This window comes from Cupressus sempervirens, chromosome 7 (genome assembly GCF_028749045.1).
Source record: "Cupressus sempervirens isolate cs-2001-9-10 chromosome 7, ASM2874904v1, whole genome shotgun sequence".
NCBI lineage: Eukaryota > Viridiplantae > Streptophyta > Pinopsida > Cupressales > Cupressaceae > Cupressus > Cupressus sempervirens.
The window spans coordinates 107,139,966-107,163,934 of NC_143124.1; positions in this window are offsets into that span (position 1 = coordinate 107,139,966).

A 23,969-nucleotide genomic window follows, 5' to 3' on the forward strand; every position below is an offset into this window, starting at 1 on the left:
TGATGAAGAGGATTTGATCAAAAGATGTAACAATAATACCTAGAGGAAAGGTTGAGTTATGATATGAAAAGGAGTACAAGAATCATAAAAGATAGTGATAACATAGTGCATTGATAATCTACTTAAAGTTGCATAAGATTGGTTACACTAAGCAAGTTCAAAATAACAAGTATAAAAAATTTTACCTGCAAAGCTTGACTGCGTGGATAGTAGGTGCCGAGAAAAGTCAGTACAAGTTGAGCAGAAAATTAGTTTGAGCTAAGTAAAAGTCTATATTAGTGTATACCAAGCAAAACAATAGATGTTGAGTGAAGTTTAGCTGATGTCGAGAACTAGTAAACTTTATTTCATGCTAGGTGATGTTATAAAGGATGTCAAGCAATGAAGTATTTGTAAAGCATCAAAAGCAAGTTAATGGTGAGTATCAATATTACTTGAAAGATCATGAATTCAATAGATATAAGCTGACAAGTTTATTTTATTGTATTGTGTGAACCATGTGAAAGATAAGATTGATTAGTTGGTGGCATAGAATCCATGGTAAACCATTTTGAGGTGAATTCAAAGAGGATTGAATGAGAAGTTTCTATAAAGGCATGAAATGAAATAAGGGGTAGATTCATTGAATCCTATGTAATTTTTCCTAACCCTAAATTGGACAATGGGGAATGAGCAAAAAAATATCTCAATTCTCTATTTATAGGGATGGTTGGTCAGAAGAAAGGGTTATCATGTGTGAGAAGCTAAGGGAGACAAGAAGTAAAGGGTATTTCTTCATTCCATGACCTAATTAAGAGTTTTCATTGGCATGTTAAGCAAGAAGGATTAACAGTATGGATGCTTGAAGGGTGAACAAGCTATCAAAGTTGAAGTGTGTTAAAGTCAAGTAGAATGGAGGAGTGAAATAGATATTTGCAATTTACAAATGTTATTTTAAGTTGCTATTAGATCAAGCCTTACTATTACTCTCTAATAATTATATCCATCTAGGGTAAATCCTTTGGATTAAGGTTGACTTAATAGTTATTTGTAAATCCTTTAACTGCTCGTGATATTCCAAGTGAATGTTCTAAAGTCCTCTAACAAGGCTCACTCCTAATAGGGTGATTGAAATCCTTTAACTGGGTCACATTTAATAGTGGGCATTATATACTTTAACAGGGTTGGCCTTTCACAGGGCATCGCTTCAGAAGAGTGAAAAAGAGTAGTATGTTACTGGTGGTATTTCCCATATTTGGTTTCCATGCAAATAATTATATCAAGTGTGTTGTTGAATCCATTACATTTAATGTTTACATTTCTGCAACTTGTTTTGATAGTAACCTACAAGTTTTAAATCCTTGCATAATTTTATTGATGCATGCATGATGATAAATGTTTATTGGGTTCACTAAGCTATGAAAAAAATTATTTATACATCTGGACCTTAGATAACTGATTCACCCCCCACAGTTATTCTAAAAGAATTCCAATAGTTTATCTTTATTGCAATATTTATGAATATATTGTGATTGATGTATGAAGTGTGAAGTGCAAAAAGAAGTAGAGTGCTTGATGAATGTGACTAAGTGATCCAAGGGATTGTTGGATGTGCATTTCATGATCTTGTTACAAGATCAGAAGAAGAAGAGGTTTGGTTGATAGGATAAAGAAAGAGGAAGGAACCAAAAAGTACCAATTCTATTATTCTGCAAGGAATAATATAGAGATTTTTTGGATAGTGGGTTTATTTGTCTTTCCTTCGAAGCTATTTGGGTAGTGGGTTGAGCTATCTTCCACAACTCCTAATAGGGTTGGGATAACTCATAATTGGGTTGGAATCTCCTAACAAGGATTCAAAGTCTCCTAACAAGGACTCATAGGTACTAAATTTATTCATAGACTCCTAACAAGGTCCATCCTCAAACAAAGAATATTTATATTAGTACATCATCTTGTGGGTACCATCCCCACCAAGGTTTTCCCTCTGATCAAGGGTTTCCCTAGTAAACATATCTAGTGTTATTGTGTGTGAGTATCTTTTTGTGGTTTTAGTTTATATTACTCATATGGTTAAAGATTGTTTAAAGTTGATATTGATGTTATTGGTTGGATAACTGATTCACCCCTCCCCCCCTCTAAGTAATATTAGTGGACTATATATTCTAGCAATTGGTATCAGAGAATTAGGTCCTTGAAGGATAAGGTTAATAGCTTTGGGAGATTGATGGTGAATCTTTTTAGAAAGAAAAGTTATAGATTTGATAGTGTCAACTATGACAGATGGAAGGAGAAAATGAAGACTCATATGTTGTGCATGGGTCTTGGTTATTGGATCTTGATAAAGAATGGGAAGACAATTGTGAAGGGTGAACAACTTGAGAAATGCCTTGAACTAGAGATAGATCCATTCATGTGTAACATGAGAGGAAGGGAAGCTCTATTGATAGCTCTTCCAAAGAATGAATACATTTAAGTAAAATCACTTGCAACATCTCATGAAATCTGGAAAGCATTAGGATCTACTTTCGAAGGTGATGATCATGTTAAGAGAATGAGATTATAGGATTGAATATGTACATTTAAGATGCTAGAATGATGGAAGATGAGTCTACAAGAAGTTATATTGGCAGAATATTAGAAATGGTTGTAGGAAATTGGTCTCATGGTGGAACAAAAGAAGATTATTAAGTAATATGGAAGATCCAGAAAAGTTTGACAACACCTTTCAAGCCTATAGGTTAGATGAAGAGCTATTAATACCCTACACTAAGGATTTTAGAAAGGAGATATTGGTTGGAACATTGGAATCAACAAAAGAAGACTTTAGACACTTTAGAGAACTTGAAAAAGTTGAAACATCTTTTCATGCCCTAAACATTCAACCTAATTTGAGAAGGAGTAAAAGAACTCATGGAGTTTTTACTAGTGGTAGAAGAGTTAATGAAGATAAAAAGATTGAGGAAGTAATAGACCTTCCAGTGAGAAGATAAAAAGACATTGTAAGAAAATCTTTAAATTTTTGACTTGTCATGAATTTGGTAGTTATGCATCTAAATGTCCTAAAAGAGAGAAAAATTATAAGGGAAAGCTCAACCCCAAAAGAGATAGAGACATAATTTTTTTTGTATGTAAATGAGGATGAAGAATCTGATGAAAAAGGTCAAAGTGAAAGTTATGATGATTTAGGATTTGTGGCTATCAAGGATGATTATATTGATAGAGAAATTAGAGAAGAAAGAGCTTTATTTACCCAAGTGGAAAATAAATCTAATTGGATAATTGAAAATTTTTTTTCACATCACATGATTGGTGATATGAATAAGTTTTTTAAGTTCAAGAATCATGATGGAGGAATTGTTAGAGTTGGTGACAATGCAGCTTGTCATATAACATGAATTGCATCCAATACTCTTAATGGTAAAACTAATGCTAATGATGTCTATTGGGTTGATGGATTGAAGTATAACTAAGTGGTGGTTAGTTGGTGGAAAAGGCTAATCATTTTTATTTTACTTAGAAGACCTACACTATCAAGGACAAAGATGGTAAGATGATTGGAGCTAGCACTAGATCTAGAGGTAATGTGTTTCACTTGAATCCTACTAAGCTAACATGTTTGGTAGCTAAAGTGGATAATAGTTGATTCTGGCATAAAATATTCTATCACATAAACTTTGATAATGTTGTGAAGGTTAGTAGCACTTTTGTGGTCAATGATTTTTCTAAGATTGTTAAACCTACTAATGTTGTGTGTAAGGAATGTATATTGGCTAAGCAAAAGAAAGTATCATTCCCTAGAAAGAAGTTCACTACCATAGAGAAGATGGAGATCATTCACATATATTTGAGTGGTCCTACTTCAAGAAGAGGATTCTATGGTGAAAGGTATTTTATGATTTCACTAAAATGATGTGGGTAGCATTTGCAAAGTTTAAGATATTGAAGAATAGAGTTGAGAGTGAATTTGGTGCTAAGATTAAATGTTTGAGATCTGATAGAGGAGGATAATTCACCTCTAGAGAGTTTAACATATTTTGTGAACAAAATGGAATCAAAAGATAGCTATCTACACCTAGAACACATGAACAAAATGTGATTACTAAAACCAGAAATAAATCTATGGAAAAAATAACTAGAGCGATGTTATTTGAGAATGATGTTTCTAAGAAGTTCTTGAGAGAAGTGATTAATACAATAGTATATACTCTAAATAGAGTACAAATCAAAAAATTTATGCACAAGACACCTTATGGGCTATGATTTGGGAATTCACCATAAGTCAAATATTTTAGGATATATTGGAGAAAATGTTATATTAAGAGAGAGGATGGTATTGGTAAGTTTGATCCAAGAAGTGACAAAGGTATGTTTCTTGGCTACTCATTTAAAAGTAAGGCTTACAGATGCTTTAACTATAGAACTAAGACAATATTTGAATGTGCAAATGTAAGGATTGATGAGAAGTTTGGAACAAAAGAAAAGATGATAGATTATATTTCATATGTAGGAGTGGATAACTCTAGAATTATTAGACAATATGATAAAGTTTTGTTTAAAACTAAAAATGACTTGCAAAATGATGTGGAAATTACTGAGTGAGGAGAAGAGAAAAGATATGAACCTAAAGAAGGGATAAGAGTTGAGATGTCAACTCCTACATCTAATAGAAATTTGACAAGGAATCACCCTCTCGAGCAAATAATTAGAAGTAAAGACAAAGGAGTAATGAAAAAGAATAGAGTGAATGATGAAATATTTCTAATATCTCAAGTTGAACCTAAGTGTGCAAATGAAGCAATCAAAGAATATCATTGGATCAAAGCAATGAAGGAAGAATTGGTATCTATTAAGTATCATGTGTTGGGAGAGAAAGCATTAGAAAATGAGATCAGATTAGAGTATGTAAATACTAAGGATTAGATTGCAAACATCTTTACAAAGCCATTTCCTAAAGGTACATATGAGTACTTAAGAGGTATGCTTGGGGTTATGCCCCTACCTATTTTTGAGTATATGATGTAGAGAGTGCATCAGTCAAGTGGATAAAAGCATTATTTATTAACTAGACTAAATGTCAATGCCTCCTATATGGGGGAGTATCTAGTATTTCTTGACTCATTGAGGACTCATGGTATTTGACATTTGGTATTTGGTATTGAAAAGTGTCTTGGATAGTCAAGTTGGTTAATGACTTGGAGTAGATAGTTAACAATTGGTATGTAACATTTGGTAACATTGATATTGACACCTTGGACATTGGTGTCAATGGGCAGAGAATATGCATGAAAAAAATCATGTAAGGCATGAGGGAGAGTATGTATGAGAAGAAATCCTATGCAATAGGGGAGAGACATGAATAGAAGAAATTGTAGAAGGTTATTTAGTATTCTTCAAACTTAGATAATTTTTACTCTATGTTTCCATCAATGGAAAATGGGGTGATTATTAATGAATGTTGATGACACTACAATGGGGGAGTATCTTGATCATTGGAAAGTATTGATAAGTTGCATTCATTACTATGTTTGTCAATGATCTTAACATAACATTATTTCTATAAAGACTAACAGAGTAGCAAATAGAGATCTTAATGGTTTGGAAAATGGTTTGATTTTCTAGTGATGTGCATCTATGAAAATGTTTGACACTATTTCATGATGATACGGTTAAGTGTGTATAACTTGAGTCAAAGCAGTATGAAAGTTGTACTTTATTTACGAAGAGTAGTTAAGAGACAACGTATTAGAAAATTAATTCCTAAATTTTCTTGTGCGGAATCAAGAAGTGATAAAGGATAGTCAGCTAATGATGTCAATAAGTATGCAACCCTTAATATCGAATGTGTGAAGTTTTGTACAGAATGTGAGCCAAAAGTGCTATTGTTATTGTAATTAATTAATTATCTTATTTTAATTAATTGGGAAAGCCTTAAGGTCAACTAAAGGAATTATTGTGAAGATATGGTATAAAGGAAAGATGTTTTCCTTGATTGTAATATTTATGGAGATATTGTGATCATTGTATGAAATGCAAAGTGTGAAAAGAAGCACAATACTTGAGGAATGTAAGTGATCCAAGGGAATATTAGATGTGCAATTCATGATCTAGTTACAAGATTAGAAGAAGAATAGGTCTAATTGATAGGAAAGAGAAAGAGGAAGGAACATTGTAGTACTAATTCTATTATTTAGTAAGGAATAATACATAGATGGCACACTTATCTTTAGAAGGTAAGTGTTTGATACAATTATTCAATTGTGTGTTGTCTTTGATGTTACACAAATGTCATATCAGTTACCAGTTAGAGTCTACTAAGCTTAGTTGATCAAAAAAGAAAAAGATAGAGTCTACTGAACTCAAAAGGTTAGCAGAGTGAATTATAGAGTCTACAAAGCATTTTTAGCGGTTACACTGTGAAGATAGTTTCTATCAAGCTCACTCGAGCGCTGAAGGTTTCTATTGCAGAAGTCAGTTTCTATTGAGCTCATAAGGTTAGTGAAAGAAAGTTAGTTCTTACTGAGTTCACTTGGTCTGCAAAGGATTTTGCAAAGTTTGTAGTGTTTACTGAGCTTCACTTGGTTGACACTGGAAATCATTTATGGAGTAGTGTTTACCAAACTAGTTCGGCCAATGAAGGATTTCATAATTTTGGGAAATAAAGTTTAATTGTTTAATGTAATGTTTGTAGCCGACTAATGTATGGTTTATTGGTAAATGTAACTTGTAATTGAGCCAACTTGAAAATTTGTAATGTATAAATAAAAAGTGAATTTGTGAATTCTAAAGTGTGAATGTATGGATGTATGAATGAGAAAGCATACAAGTGAATTGATTGTGTGAGAAAATTTTGAAGAAGGATCAAATATCATTGAGGAGTAGCAAAGTTGTATTCAATCAGAGAGGATCTAGAGTAGAGATCTATATTACCAAAGTTTAGTTGCATCTCATTTAGGTCACTTATTGTTACTTTCTCACCATTGTAGCAGTAATTCCTAAATCTCTTAATAGAGTTGGTTTAGCAGCCATTTTGTAAATCCTCTAAAAAGGTGGATAGTTCTACTGAATTTTTCTAAAGTCCTCTAGCAAGGCCACTTCTAATAGGGTGATTAAATCCTCTAACAAGGTCACACCTAACAGTGTGTTTTGTAACCTTTAACAGGGTTGGCTCCTAACAAGGCTCACTTCAAAAGAGTGAAAAATTGGTAGCTAGTTACTTGGTGGTTTTTCCCATGTTGGGTTTCCATGTTAAATTTGGTGTCTCTTGTGTTCATGTTATTTACTTTTGCATGCATGTTAATGATTGTGAATTCTTAAAGATTAGTAATAAGTTAATCTATCGAGTTAGAGCATTTTTTTGTGTGGCTACTGAGTGACAATCGTAATTAAGTTTTAAGACATCTAAGGGATTTGTGGATTTTTTTTTATTGTAACTGATTCACATGCCCCCCCTCTCAGTTACTCCATCTATAATTTCAACAATTGGTATCAGAGTTTTTGGTGCTTGCAGGAAGAATTTCAAGGACTAAAAATCAGGATGTCTTACAAGAGAAAAATTCCAAGGCTTGACAGGGATTATTTTTTTGCATGGCAAGGTCTCACGAGACTCCATTTGGCTTCCATTGGAGACACAGGACTAGAGTATCTAGATGAAGCATATGTAACTCATGTTGGTACATTATCTACTAATGACATTATTGAGAAGAAGACTCATAACACCATGATGATAGACATTGCTTCTACCCTAAGCTATGAAGGATTTGGTGATGTCAAGGATTGCAAAACTACTTTTGAAATGTGGAACAAGCTAAAAGATATCTATGGAGGAGATGATAATGTGGAAAGACCCAAAGTAGAAAGTTTAAGAGGACAATGAGGATGAGAGAGGATGAAAAAATTGTAAAATATGTTGAAAGAGTCAAAGCAAGTGTTAGTGCAATCAAAGCTTCTAGAGGAGATATCAAGGAGAAAATAGTTATAAGTAAAGTTCTTGGAACATTACTTCCCATTTATGCAATTAGAGTTTATTCAATTCAAGAAAGAAGATGTGAAGCAAATCATAAGATAAATTTAGAGGCGATAGTTGGAAGATTGACTGAATTTGAGGTAGAGAACTATGATAACTATGTTCTAGCTACCAAGAACATTAAATCAACATTTGAAGCCAAGCTTTCACTAAAGGAGAAAAGCAAGAAGATAAAGGATTCTCAGTCAGAAAGTAATGAAGAATCAGAACAAATTTTTGACAGTGATCTTAAGGTGGTTGAAGCTCTACTAGCAAGGAAGTATTCTAGAGGCAAAGGAAAATACAAAGGTAAGGTTCGTCTAATCCATCTTTTGTGTGAGGAAATTGGACATATTGCAACTAGGTGCCCAAATAAGTAGACAAAGGATGAGAAGAAAGGTCAAAAGCGCAATTGCAAGAAAGACTTCAAATCATTCAAGGAAAAAGGTAAGAAAACATGTTTCATGGCTAAAGATTCTAATGATTCTGATGAAGAAGAAGATGAAATTGTTTACATTGCTATGAAAGATGAATCTAATAATGATGAAGAAATGGCACTTATCTCTCATGTGAGAAAAAATGATAAATGGATTATAGATAGTGGTTGCTCTCATCATATGACTGGTGATAAAACAAAATTTGAACATTTTGAAGATTATGATGGTGGTAGTGTCAGTTTTGTTAATAATGAAGGTTGTTGTATAAAAGGAAGAGGAAGAATCTCACTAACCAAAGAGCTTGTATGTGATAATGCATATTTGATAGAAGGACTAAAACAGAATCTATTGAGTGTAGCATAGCTACTCAATAATGGATTCAAAGTAGAATGCATGCATGGAAAAGCAAGACTATTGGATGACAAAGGAAAGCTGATTAGATCAGGCACTAAAAAAAAGGTAACTTATTCTATCTTGAACTTGGTGAATGTTCATGTTTTATTGCTCAAGTTGAAGAAAGTTGGTTATGGCATACGAGGTTATGTCATGTGAACTTTGATAACTTGGTGAAAATAAGTAAATTTAGAAAAATAAGAGGCATTCCTAATATAAAGAAACCTGAGGTTGGTCTATGCAAGAATTGTCAAATTGGTAAGATGGGAAAGACTAGATTTAAAACTAAGAACTATTAGTTTGAAGAAGTTTTAGAAATTGTGCATACTGATTTGTGTCGACCTATTGGATTGAAAGCTATACTAGAGAAAAGTTCTTCATTCTTTTTGTTGATTATTACTCAAGAATGATGACTATCATGTGTCTGAGAGAGAAATCAAAAGCTTTTGAGAAGTTTAAATGGTATCTAGCCAGAGTAGAAAAGGAAACATGAAAAACATTGAAATTTTTGAGGTTAGACAGAGGTAGTGAATTCATCTCCCATGAGCTCAATAAATTTTTCATTGAAAGATGGATTAAAAGATAGGTATCAGCCCCTGGAACTCCTGAGAAAAATGGAATAGTTGAAAGAAGGAACAAATCTATCATGGATTGTGCAAGAACCTTAATGATTGAAAAGAGAATTACTATCAAATACTGGAAGGAAGCTATCAACACTACAGTTCATACCTTGAACCAAGTACAGCTAAAGAAGGATTCATTCAAAAGCCCCTATGAGTTATGGTATAGCTATAAACCCAATGTAAGTTACCTAAAAGTATTTGGAAGTAAATGTTATACTTTGAAAGAATCTAGAAAAGGTAAATTTGATGTGAAGGGTGATGAAGGAATATTTTTGGGATATTCTTGCAAAAGTAAAGCATATAGATGTTTGAACTTGTCTACTCACAAAGTCATAGAAAGTGCACATGTGAAAGTTGATGAGTTTGTAGAAAGAACTAAGGAAGAAAGAAAAAGTGAACCAGAAGACAACTAGAGATTTGTTTTCATTGAACCTAATATAGTGGTAGATACACTTGTAATTTAGGAATCTTCTACTCCTGAGCCTTCAGTAATCGAGTTGCAAGAAGTTCAAACTAAGCTACAGGAACTTGAGTAACATTCTGATACTATCGAGCTATAGATAGAATAGCTAAAACCTGAAGTTGAAGTACAAGAGGATGAGAATACAATTCATTCAAAAGGCAAGGAACCTATATTAGCTAAGTGTGTTAGGAGACAGCATGCACCAGATTAGATCATTGTAGACAAATTTGAAGGTATTGTGTCAAGAAGTAAGTTGAAATGTACTTGTTTACTTGCTGATTTTAAACCTAGAAGTGTCAAAGATGCATTAAAAAATGAATGTTGGATTGAGACTATGAATAAAGAGATAGAGCAGATAGAGAAAAATAAAACATGGACCCTTGTACCTAGGCCTAAAGATAAAAATGTAATTGGTACTAAGTGGGTATTCAAAAATAAGTTGAATGAAGATGGTAAGGTGTCAAGGAACAAAGCTAAACTGGTATGCAAAGGATACTCTCAAGCAGAAGGAATAGACTATGGAGAGACTTTTGCACCTATTGCAAGATTGGAAGGTGTCAAGACCTTACTTGCATATGTTGGATACTAAGAATTTAAAGCTTATCAGATGGATGTCATGTCAACATTTCTCAATGGTATACTAGATGAAGAGGTTTACATTGAGTAGCCTAAAGGATTTATTGATCTAGATAAGAAGGACATGGTTTGTAGATTACACAAAGCATTGTATGGTCATAAACAAGCCCCTAGAGCATGGTATGAAACATTGCATAACTATCTTATTCAGATTGGTTTTCAAATAACTAATGATAATAGTAGCTTGTATATCAAGAAAGGACCAAATAATAAGATTGTTTTGGCAGAAATATTTTTGGATGATACTTTGTTCAAAACAAATGATGATCCTTGCAAAGAATTTTTAAAACAAATGAACAACAAATTTGAAATGTCAATGTTTGGTGAGATCAAATTCTTTGTTGGTCTTCAAATTCAACATAGTAAGAATGGTATCTATATCACTCAATTTAAATACATCAAGGATTTACTGAAAAAGTTTAGCATGGAAGAATGGGTATAGATCTATGATTGGAAAGTTGCAATATGTAGTTCATACAAGGCCAGATATTGCCCTTGTAGTTGGTATTGTAGCAAGATTTTCAGCAAAATCAAGACAAAATCATATGATGGCAATAAAAAGGATCATGAGATATTTGAAAGGCACTGAGGATTATGGATTATGGTACAAATTTGAAGGTAATTTAGATTTGAAAGTGTTTACTAATGCAAATTTGATAGGAAACATTGATGATAGAAAGAATATAAGTGGAGGAAATTTTTGTCTTCAAAAGAGATTGGTTTCTTGGACAAGTAAAAAGAAAAATTGTACATCCCAATCTACAACAAAATCAGACTATGTTGTAGCAGCAGTAAACTATTCTAATATTGTTTGATTCAAGTAGTTATTGGAAGGTATGAAGGAAGAAATAAAAGAACCTATTGCTATGTTTTGTGACAATACAAGTGCAATTAACATATCTAAAAATCTAGTGATGCATTCAAAAACCAAACACATTGCAATAAAGTATCACTTTGTCAGAGAATTGGTGCAGGATAAGGAGATCAGATTGCAATATGTCCATACAAAGGAACAAATTTCTGACATATTCAAAAGGCCTTTACGTAAGGATGCATTTTTGTATCTAAGAGGTAAATTAGGGCTCATTCCCTTATCTAAAGCTCACTAACATGAAGTTTTACTGATGCATTGAAATAGGTATCAAATTGAAAATCTTTCAGTTGATGCAGAATAATCATGGAAATATTAAATATGAATCAGTACATAAGGTACATTGCTATTCATTTGATTTGTGTTGTCAAAGAGGGAGAATATATTGTCATATCTTTCTAAAATTTGAATATGTTTATGAAGAGCTTGATGTTTGAATAGAAGCTATGTAATTCCTTCATAGAGGGAGATTACTGTATTTGAGAAGTTTGTGGAATGAAATTTAAGAGGGACAAACATTCTGTTAGAAAAGACTTGTTTTCAAATTTCATTCTACTATAACATGCTGTGTTGCCATCAATGCCAAAGAGGGAGATTGTTGGATACAATTATTCAATTGTGTGTTGTCTTTGATGCTACATAAATGTCATATCAGTTATCAATTAGAGTCTACTAAGCTCAATTGGTCAGGAAGGCAAAAGACAGAGTCTACCATGCTCAAAAGGTTAGCAAAATGAATTATAGAGTCTACCAAGCATTTCTGGAGGTTACACTGTAAAGAAAAATTCTACCAAGCTCACTCATGCATAGAAGGTTTCTATGGTACAAGTTAGTTTCTAACAAGCTCATAAGGTTAGTGAAGGAAAGTTAGTTCTTACCAAGTTCACTCAGTCTCCAAAGGATTTTGTAGAGTTTGCAGTGTTTACCGAGCTTCACTTGGTTGACACTAGAAATCATTTATGAAGCAGTGTTTACCGAGCTGGGTCGACCAATGAAGGATTTCATTGTTTTGGGAAATAAAGTTTAGTTGTTTAATGTAATGTTTATAGCCCACTGATGTATGGTTTATTGGTAAATGTAACTTGTAATTGAGTCAACTTGAAATTTTGTAATGTATAAATAAAAGCTGAGGTTGTGAATTCTAAAGTATGAATATATGGGTGTATGAATAAGCAAGCATGCAAGTGAATTGATTATGTGAAAAGGAAGTGTGAGTGAATTTTAAAGAAGGATCAGATATCATTGAGGAGCAACAAAGTTGCATTTGATCAGAGAGGATCTAGAGCAAAGATCTATATCAGAAAAGTTTAGTAGCATCTCATCCAGGTCACTTATTGTTACTTTCTCACCATTGTAGAAATAATTCCTAAATCTCTTAATAGAGTTGGTTTAGCAGCCATTTTTAAAATCCTCTAACAAGGTGGAAAATTCTACTAAATTATTCTAAAGTCCTCTAGCAAGGCCACTCTTAATAGTATGATTAAATCCTCTAACAAAGTCACACCTAATAGTGTGTTTGGAAACCTTTAACAGGGTTGGCTCCTAACAGGGCTCACTTTAGAAGAGTGAAACATTGGTAGCTAGTTACTTGGTGGTTTTTCCTATATTGGGTTTCCACATTAAATCTAGTGTCTCTTGTGTTCATGTTATTTACTTTTGCATGCATGTTAATAATTGTGAATGCTTAAAGATCAGTAGTAATTAACATTTTTCTGTGTGGCTACTGACTGATAGTAGTAATTAAGTTCTAAGACATCTAAGGGATCTATGGAATTTTTTTTTTGTAATTAATTCACCCCTCCCCCCTCAGTTACTCCATCTATCATTCCAATAGTAAGATGTTTACTTATACCTTGTATATTTACAAAACTCAGCTCAATCGACCTTTATGTGTTCACACACTTGATATAATATAAAATAACTTATGGAATAATATTCACATAGTCAAATCATCATAACTTAGAAATTATTTTGTAACTAAAATAAATACTAAGGCTCTACAATCCAATTCTCTTATATGCTCTATTTTGTATTGTTCAATACTCACACTAGTATTTTAATCATAACTCATGATGAACTATCTGTACACGTCTACACACTGGAACACGTCATCATGACACTATCATATATCTTTCCTTAACTGTGCATGATCTGAATCTCAATAAGTTTTTTATACACATCATGTCTTTGCTTTATGTTGTTGGAAACTATCTAACACTAACACAATTTTCTATATCTAAATGCATAAATGATATGATATTTTTCCATAAATGACAACCATTAATACATTTATCCAACCATATTGCCAACAAAGATTTATTTCTTTGTATGCCAATTGTAGACTCTTTTATTTGGTTATCATATGAAGAAACACCCTAGATTCCTTGTCTTCGTTAGGTTCTCACACATGACAACAATTGCTTTTGGCCTTGTATCCCCTTATAAAGAGAATTTAGGTATTTTTTCATTTATCCATAATTGTCTATTTTAGGGTTAGGCTAGATTCATCAAATCCTCCCTCTTTCCATTTTTTCCCTTCAAAAACTTCTTCTATAATCCTCTTTGAACTCTTATTTCTCTTACTCAACAATAACTTACTTCTGATGCTTGACACACACTGGGTTACTCAACACATATTATCTTTTTACGCTCACTTGGCACATACTAAATTTAATCGGTAGACACTATTTCTTTACTTTTCTTGGTAGTAACTAATTTTCTTCTCGGCTTGAACTAATATTTCTAGGATACTACTAATCACTAAGTCAAGATTATCGAACACATTTTGTCTTTCTTCTTCTTCTAGACTTAGCTAGTGTAACCACCTATTTTAGCCTTAAGTAGATAAAAAATACATTATATCATCCATGTCTTATCTAGCCTTAACTTTCTCCTTTTATACATCAAATATCTCAAGCTTTCTCTAGGTACCCTTGTTATCATTTCTTTTCAAATCATGTTCATCAATAAAACAAATGATACAATTCAAACCAAAAAGAAATTGTCTTACCAACAAGTAGCAAGTTTGACATAATTGACAAAATATTGATTGTTCCATGATAGATTCCACACATCAAACAATAATTTTTCAATAATATTCCACTTTTGCATTGATGGAAAACCAATACCAACAATTATACATAAAATAAAATTAATATCTTGTATTGAAATATCTCCCTATATCAGTATATGTCCTTCCTCAATATAGGGTAATGTGAGCTTTGTCCATCTCCTTCAATGTATCTCTCTTATCAATATTTATTATATTTCCCCCTTTTTGACTTCCTTTAATATCTCCCTCATAGTTTTTATCTCTACTCTTTTTAGGTATTTCCTTCTATAGTATTTATCTCTCTTTTGCTTAATATTTTCAATGTAGATCTCTCTATCTATCTCCCTCTTTGACAAAAATGCAAAAGACTTGTCATTTTGACATGTAGATATTATCAATTCATATTCTCCCTCTATCACCTTACTTGTGACTGATCTTCTTTTTAGCTCATTTCCTACTTTAGACTGCTCCTAAAGTAAGATCCACTATATCAAATTATAAAAATATGACATTCAACTCAGTTGATGAATGACAGTACTCTTTCTTCTTAAGTAGCTCTAGATAGGGGTATCATCCCTAGTTTACCTCTTAGATACTCATGAGCATCCTTAGGTAAAGAATTTGTGAATATATCAACTATCTATTCTTTTGTATTCACATATTCCATTTTTATTTCTTTGTCCTGAACTAGCTCTCACAAGTAATAATACTTGATTGCAATATGCTTTGTATTTGTATGCATCATAGGGTTCTTAGATATATTTATAGCATTTTTATTATCATAGTAGAGAATCACAAGTTCAGTAATTTCCTCTGTCATTCCTTTGAGTAACTATTTAATCCATACCACATTTATATAATTCACTATAGCACCCTCATATTCAGCTTTAGCAGTATATTATGATATACAATTTTATTTTTTACTGGTCCATGAGACTAATCTCTTTCCTAAGGAAAATGCTCCACCAATTTTACTTTTTTGTCATCAATATTTCTAGCACAATCAACATCTATACAACATCTTAGTTCAAACTTATCATTCTTCTTGTAGTATAGACCATAGTCTTCTATCCCTTTAAGATATCTCATAATCCTTCTAACAAGCATCAAATGATTCTCTTTAGGATTTCTAGAAAACCTTGCAACATTCCCAACAACTAGTACAATATTAGTCTACTATGCACTACATATTGCAACTTATCAATCATAAACTTGTAAAATGTTTGATTAACTTCAGTAGAATCATCAATCTTGAATAGTTTTTTTCCTATGACCATATGAGTAATAACATGTTTTGAACCCTGCATACCAAAATTTTTCAATATTTCCTTCACATACTTTGACTAAGTGATGTAAATACCATATTTTATCTAATATACTTGCAATCCAACAAAGAATTTAATCTCTCCAAACAAAGACATCTCAAATTCTTTCTTTATTTCATCAACAAATGTCTTACACAATGCATTTTTTCTTCTAATTATGATATCATCAACATAAATTTCAGCTAGTAAAACACCTTTACCTCCTTTTGTCTTCATGTAAAGATTTTTGTTGCCATCAATCTTCTAAAAACGAATCTTCATAAGATAGTTGTAAAGCCTCTGATACCATGCTCTTGGAGCTTGTTTCAAACCATATAAATCTTTGTATAATTTACATACCATGATCTTGTTGTTTGGATCAAAAAATCATTTTGGTTGTTTAATGTAAATCTCCTCTTTTAGTATACCATTTAGAAACATTGATTTAGCATCCTTTTGATAAAATTTGAAACCTTTGTGTTTAGAGTAAGAAATAAGTGTTCTTATTCTTCCAATCTTTTAACGGGGGAAAATGTTTCTCCATAATCATTCCCTTCTTCTTGAGTGAACCCCTTGCAAACTAATCTTTCCTTATTCTTTTTTACTTTGCCATTCTCATCTAGTTTGTTTCTATACACCCACTTGGTTCCAATCATATTCTTGTTCTCTGGTCTGGGTACAAGTGACAAGGTTTTGTTCATCTCAATCTCTTCTTTAATGGCTTTACTATAGTCTTGATTTTCAAATGCATTCTTCATTGACTTAGGCTCATACATGATTAACAAACATGTATCACTTCTTAACTTGTTCCTTGGCATTGATTTCAAATATTTGTCTCCAATAATTTGTTCAATACGATGATGTATTTTGATATACTTTGATAATATTGGTTCTTCTCTTCTTTCTACAATAAATCTATCAACTTCAAAATCATTGTGCACTTCTGTATTAGGTAACTTGACATCCCTTTCATGTATATTGATCTTAGTATTAGAATGTAGGTCTTAGCTTTTGACTACAACTTGGCTCCTAAAAGCAACTCGACATTCATTATGTGTGACTTAGGTGTCATTGATACTTATTCCTGTTCATTTACAACTAAGTTCTCAGCTTCATCATCATTCATGTCTTCATAGAAGTACACAAATTTTTTTTATTCAGTAGGTTCATTCATAGGTTTATCTTCATGTACCTTTGTATAGTCATGAAAGTTTACATTTGCACTTTCTACAACTTGGTTAGTGTTATGTATTTAAACACATAAGATTTACTTCTTGTGGAATGCACTAGGAATATACCCTCACTTTTAGCATCAAATTTTCCATTACTATTGTCCTTAAGAATGTAATACTTCATTCCAAATACCTTAAAATATTTTACATTAGGTGAGTATCCATACCATAGTTCAAAAGGTGTGGAATGTGTACCTTTCTTGAATAGTACTTTGTTCAAGGTATAGACAAGTGTACATATACCTTCTCTCCAATATTTCAAAGAAATATTCTTCTCTATTATTAGTAATCTAGCATTATCCATTATAGATTTTTTTATCCTTTCAACAATTCCATTTTGTGGAGGGGTCCTAGGTGTAGAAGTCTATCTCTTGACTCCTCTATCATTACAAAATATATGAAACTCATTCGATAAAAATTCTCCACCTCTATCGCATCTAAAAAATTTCAAGCTCTTGCCAGATACCGTTTAAATATTTGAAAAAAATTATATTTTAATTTCAAAAACATAACTGTCATCATCCTAGAAAATTCATCAAAAAATAGGATAATGTATTGTCAACTCTGCAGCTTTGCACATTAATTGGTCCACATAAATTAGTATGAACTAATTTTGGATTTCTTTTGATGAGTGATTCTTACTTTTGAAACTAGATTTTTCCATTTTGGTTAACTGACATTGTTTACTAATCATATTATGTGGTTTCTTTAGTTTTGGAAAAACCTTTGACTCTCTTTATCTTACTGATATTGATCAAGTTATCAAAATTTACATGACATAAGCTTTTTCTCCATAGTAACACATCATCAAATTATACAACAAGATAAGTAGCATCATTCATGTCAAGATAAAATATATTACCTCTAGTCTAATCACCATTTCCAATTAGTTCTCCATCTACATCATAGATCTTAGCCTTTATGTTTCCAAATTTAACCTTACAGCTAGAACTTTTCAATTTTGATACACTCAATATATTATAGTTAAGTCCTTCTACATAGTAAGCATTGTCACACATGATCTTGTTTGTCAATCTTATTGATCATTTTCCTTTAATCAGACATGGTGCATCATTACCAAATCTAAAACTATTTCCATCATAGTGCAAAAGAGAATTGAACTTACTATTTTCTCTAGTTATGTGATTAGAGAAATATCTATCAATTGTCCATCTATCACTCTTGTTCACATAAGACACCAATGCAGTTGCCTCATCTTTATTTGAATCTTCCTTCATTCCAACATAGACAGCCTCATCATCATGATCATCTGATTCTTCATTTGATTCCTCTTCAGAAATGTAGTAGGCCTTCTTTCATTTATCCTTATACTCTTTTCTACTCTCATCTCTTTTACCTGTTTATTTTTCTCCACTTTTATTGTTCTACTTCTTAGGATGCCTTCCAACAATATGACCAACTTCATTATAAATGAAACATATGATAGGTAATTTACCTTTGTATTTTCCTCTGCCTCTGTGTAATCTCCTAGCTAGCAATGCTTCAATCTCTTCTACATCATCATCATCTATATCATAGTCACTAGAAACATGTTTGACCTTTTTCTTTTTCTTTTCTTTACGTTCTTTCAGTATCAATTTAGCTTTGAAAGTAGATTCAATATTTTCAATTTTGAAATTATCAAAATTGGAAAGTTCAAAAGTAGTGAGTCTACCTATCAGTTCTTCAAGGGTCAAATCATTACCATGTGTAAATCTTAATTCTTTTATGGTAGAGACTCCAATAGCATAGATAAGCAATAACGTTCTCAATACTTTGCCAATCACAATTTCATCTTCAACAATACTAGTTGCTACTTTGATAGCATTAACAACTTCTTTTACTCTAGGACAATACTGAGCTATATTCTCACCTTCTTGCATTGTCATTTCATTGAAATTACATCTAAGACTTTAAGATTTGTCTCTTGAGAAATTCTTATCTCCTCCATAGATCTTTTCTATAGCATCCCACATCTTTTTAGTAGAATCAAATCCTTTGATGTCATTGAACTCTAAGTAGCTTAGGGTAGATGCAATCTATAATATTTCCTAATTGTGTTCTTTCTTCTTTTTTAGATCATCAATAGTAGGTGGTCTAATAGGATAAACATTCTCTATGGTAATAATAGATTGTACATAACTTCAAGTCCTCCTAGATGTAGCCTCGTCAAACTTTTCCCTACAAGAAAGTTTTCCTTGCTAAGCCTGGGTACATCCTTTTTGGACATATTGATCTTTAGTATTTATTACCTTCAAATTGTTTCCTCACAAGAACCAAAGCTCTAATACCAGTTGTTGGAATTCATTAGAATAACTAAAGCGGGTGGGGGGGTGAATCATTTATTCAAGGTCCAAATGTCTAGGTAAATTTTTTTAACACTTAATGAATTCATATCCATATATCTATATCATTCATGCATCCAATAATTCCATAACTTAGTAGGTTACTATCCTAGGTCAAAATAACTTTTCATAAATGTAAACATTAAACACCACATAATAAATCACACATTTTGACAAAAGAATTTTACTTGGAAACCCAATTTTGGAAAAACCACCAGTAACATGCTACCAATTTTTACTCTTCTAAAGTGATGTCTTGTGGAAGGCCAACCCTGTTAAAGGTTACAATACACACTATTAAATGTAACCTAGTTAAAGGATTTCAATCACCCTACTAGGAGTGAACCTTGTTAGATGACTTTATAACATTCAATTAGAATTTCACCATGTTAAAGGATTTACAAATGATTGTTTGGTCAACCTTAATCCAAACTAATTTATCCAAATAGGTAACAAAACACAACTCACTTATAGATTAAAAATCTTTAGTTTAGTCCTCCATTTTTCTTGGCATTCATACTCTTCATCTCTAACAACTTGTTCACCCTTCAAGAATTCATCCCCTTAAGCTTTCTTGATTTGTATGACAATTGGGGACTCTTCTATTCAATCACCATATTAAGCAACACCCTAGACTCCTTGTCTTCCTTAGGTTTTCACATAATAATGGTTGCTTATGGCCTTGTATCCCCTTATAAAGATAATTTAGGTCTTTTTTCATTTAGCCATAGTTTTCCATTTTAGGGTTAGGTCAGATTCATCAAATCCTCCCTCTTTCCATTTTGTTCCCTGAAGAAACTTCTTCTATATTCTAATCAATCACCATATGAAGCACCACTCTAGACTCCTTGTCTTCTGTAGGTTTTCACATAATAATAGTTGCTTATGGCCTTGTATCCCCTTCTAAAGAGAATTTTGGTCTTTTTTCATTTACCCACAATTGTCCATTTTAGGGTTAGGTCAAATTCATAAAATCCTCCCTCTTTCCATTTTAGGGTACACGGTTTGACATCACTAAAAATATAACAATCGTTGCATAATAGATTCCACACATCAAACAATCTATTTTCAACAAAATTTAACTTATTCTCTCTTTAATAAAGTCTTGTATAGGCTAATATTTATCGAAGATCATATGATGACTCCAAGGTTCCTTCAATGTCAGGTCTTGACTATGGATAAGCTTAGTTTTTGGTGTGATTTTCTAGTGATCACAAGGGTCCTTACATGCATTTACTCAAATTCATTTTAAATTATACTAGATGTGGGAGCTATCTCAAGCTTTTTCAATGAAATACTTTTTTGGACTTTTACAAAATATGCAAAAATGAAATGGGATAATGTTTAGAGGTTCTAATCTATTCCAAAGGGATGTGATGAAAACCAATAATATTTTGGTGGAAAAATTACCTAATTTACCAAGCTCTGCTTCCTCAAGTTATACTATAATTATGTGTGAAATAGTGCAATCTTCAAAGGTTATGCAAAAATATTTTCAAACAACTACATACACCATCATTAAGAATAATGTATATGAATTATATAAGTTAAACATATACATGAAATGGGTTCAAGCTAACTTTAGACAATGATTTAGAATCACTAAAATGCCAAAAATTATGAGCTGAAGGAATCCATCAACACACCATCATATTTTCCATTGCAATCACAACACTTTAACTAAACCAACTTAATCTAAATGAGGGAATTTAAGAGATCAAGAAAGAACTAAGATACATTAAGTATTCACCAAGCTTCGATGAAAACTCTATTACTCCATAGCTCATAGAAATAATCTTAAAAATTCCTCAATTCACAAATGAGACGTGAAGCCTTTATATTGACCCCAATAACCAATGGCCCAAATCATGTGACATCAACCCTAACTATGGTTAAGGAATATTAAAAAAACCTACATTAATGCAACAAGGAATCTACTACCCTAGTGGATAACAAATGCCCGCACTATGCATGAAATGAATCTATCCTTGATTCCCCCACTTGAAGGCATGGAATCAATCTAACACTATTTGCAACTCTTCTATACTGATGCTAAGTGTCGACCCTTGCTTGAATTCTAGAAATGCAATTGCTCTTTTTATTTTTCCCAACCTTCCCTCCCAATTTGGTAGCAAATCCTAAGGGTTTTCATTGTATTCGAGAAGATGGAGAAGTTCTCAAAATAATCTCTATTATAGAAATTCAATCAAAATAATTCCACTAACTTAACTCTCAAATTATCATTTGTCATTACAACTTATACCAAATTCAATGATAAAAAAGATGCAACTATGTTGGACACCCACTACTTGATGTTTTTGACTATCTTCTTCCACCGAGAAGATTTCTTGGTGAAGCTTTCAAGAATTTCCTTAATTGTCATCATTATACTATACCATCAAAGAAAATCATAGGTATTCCCTTTGTTAATAACTCATCCATTAATCAATTAATGCTTGGGATTCTCCATTAGATTCTAATTATAAAAAAATTTCATCTTTGTAAATATGCCCATGGGATTATAAAAAAATTTCATCTTTGTAAATATGCCCGTCTTCCCATGATTACTCGATGTAATTGATCCTAGAGAGTAAAAATAATGACTTAATATGTACTTTTACTAATTCTTCTTTATGTTTGAAGGCTCCCTATAGAATTCCTTTGACCCAAACCTTTTCACCTTGAGCAATTTACTTGATCCTATCAATATCATCTCCTAGTTTAGTTGAAATTTCCAATGAAGGGATGAATGATGGCCCTTCCTCTCTTAATAGGTGAGGAAAGTTTTTGATTTATTGACACAATAATTTTGTTTCTCCTTGTTGTATTTGGTATCAATATTCTATCTTTTTCAATCTACCTTTTAAATTTTGCATATATTTAAAAATTTCTTCTAAGATTTTCTCCGAGGAGGCATGATCATGATTGATTTCTATGACATGGTACTGATATAGAGCAATCTAAATTTTACTCTTGTCAACTATAGAAGTTGAAACTTGAAAAATTCTTAACCCTAATTCTCCTCTGAATACCTTAGTGAATGGTTTTTCTTTCCCTTGCTCTACTGATCTTCTTACTCGATCCTAAAAATTTTATAATTCAATTACCAAATAAAACTCCTTTAGTTGACTCTTCTTCAACCATTCTAGGATAAGTATACACTAGTCTCCTTGGATCACAAATTTTTTTCTATTTATACTTCTAGAATTTTGATCTCCTCTTCACCTCCTGGACAATCAACTCTTATTTTAGGAGCTACGACTTCAACATTTGGAGCCTCCAATGCTACTGCAATAGTCTCTCCCTCTTCTAAACCAACCTCTTCCTCCATCATTTCTCACTCTACTATTGTAGTGACACTTTATTTTAGAGCTATATCATGATCTCCTCATCTTCCTTTCATATATTTTTACTAGGTAGTTATACTCATTATATCATGCACTAGCTTGTCCAAATTTTCTTCTCACTGAAATCTCCTTGTGTTTGTCTCTACTTACTGCCTTCCAAATATTTCTATCTCTTGAACATAGAGAGCTCAAATTTGAGAAAAGGGAGTTTAAGAATTTTCCTAATGGAAAAATTCAACCAAGAACTAAGAACTCAAACACAAGCACAATTGTAGACGAAAGAGAGAGACTATGATCAAAATGATGATATATTCAATATGCCATGATAAGAGTACACTAGGAGTGCCTATATATAAAGGCCTCTGAGATACATCTAGAATACCTTGTAATCGACACCATGATGTTTCATACAACTAGGAACATGTCCACTAGATATTGGTTATCCTCCGTTAAGCACAAAAGTATGTGCAATGATGAGAGGATAAGCCTACAAGGGTGTGACACACTAATCAGTGTTGTAGACACCGTGTGCTAAAATAGAGTCATGTTCTCTCGTGTTATCTACATGAAAACTCAAAAAGGTGTGCAAACTCCTAAGTGTCTCACAAATAAAAATAATTAAATAATTAAATAATGCATTAACATAAGTAAACTTAAGTAAGTGTAAATAGTGAGTACGTATTTACACCAACACCCCCCCCCCCCCCCCCCCCTCGCCCCTTAAGTGAAACTTAGGGGAATACACTTAAGCTTACAAAAACTAGTATGAAGATGCATAATGGGTCCTAGCTACTAGGCCATGTTAGGTACCCATGTACATAATGAAAATGCAATCTCTCATAAAGCAAAGAAAGAGGGAAAACCTCATGGGAAAAACCCTCCCCCAAAAAGAGAGATAAATAAGGATGCATTAATGGATAGAGTAATCAAGATCCCCCCCATTAAAACATACATCTAGTATATACATAAGAGAATGATGAGAGAAGGAAGAGAGATAGAATAGGCTCCCCCCCTAAAAGAAGAATGTGGACAAGTGAAAGCTACTCCGATGAAGAGACCTATTAAGTATGTGAGTAGCACTGCTAATGGCTTCAACTTCAAGTGTAGGATCAAGAGACTTGGCCTTTATCATGCAACTTGCCATGGTCTTGAGATTCCTAATCCTCATAGCTAAAACATATGTCTTGTTTGGATTGAATGCTAGTGAATTGTGAAGATCAATCCCCTCAATTCTGCAAAAGTTCTTAAGTATTATATCCACATATCTGTTCTCATTGTCCAC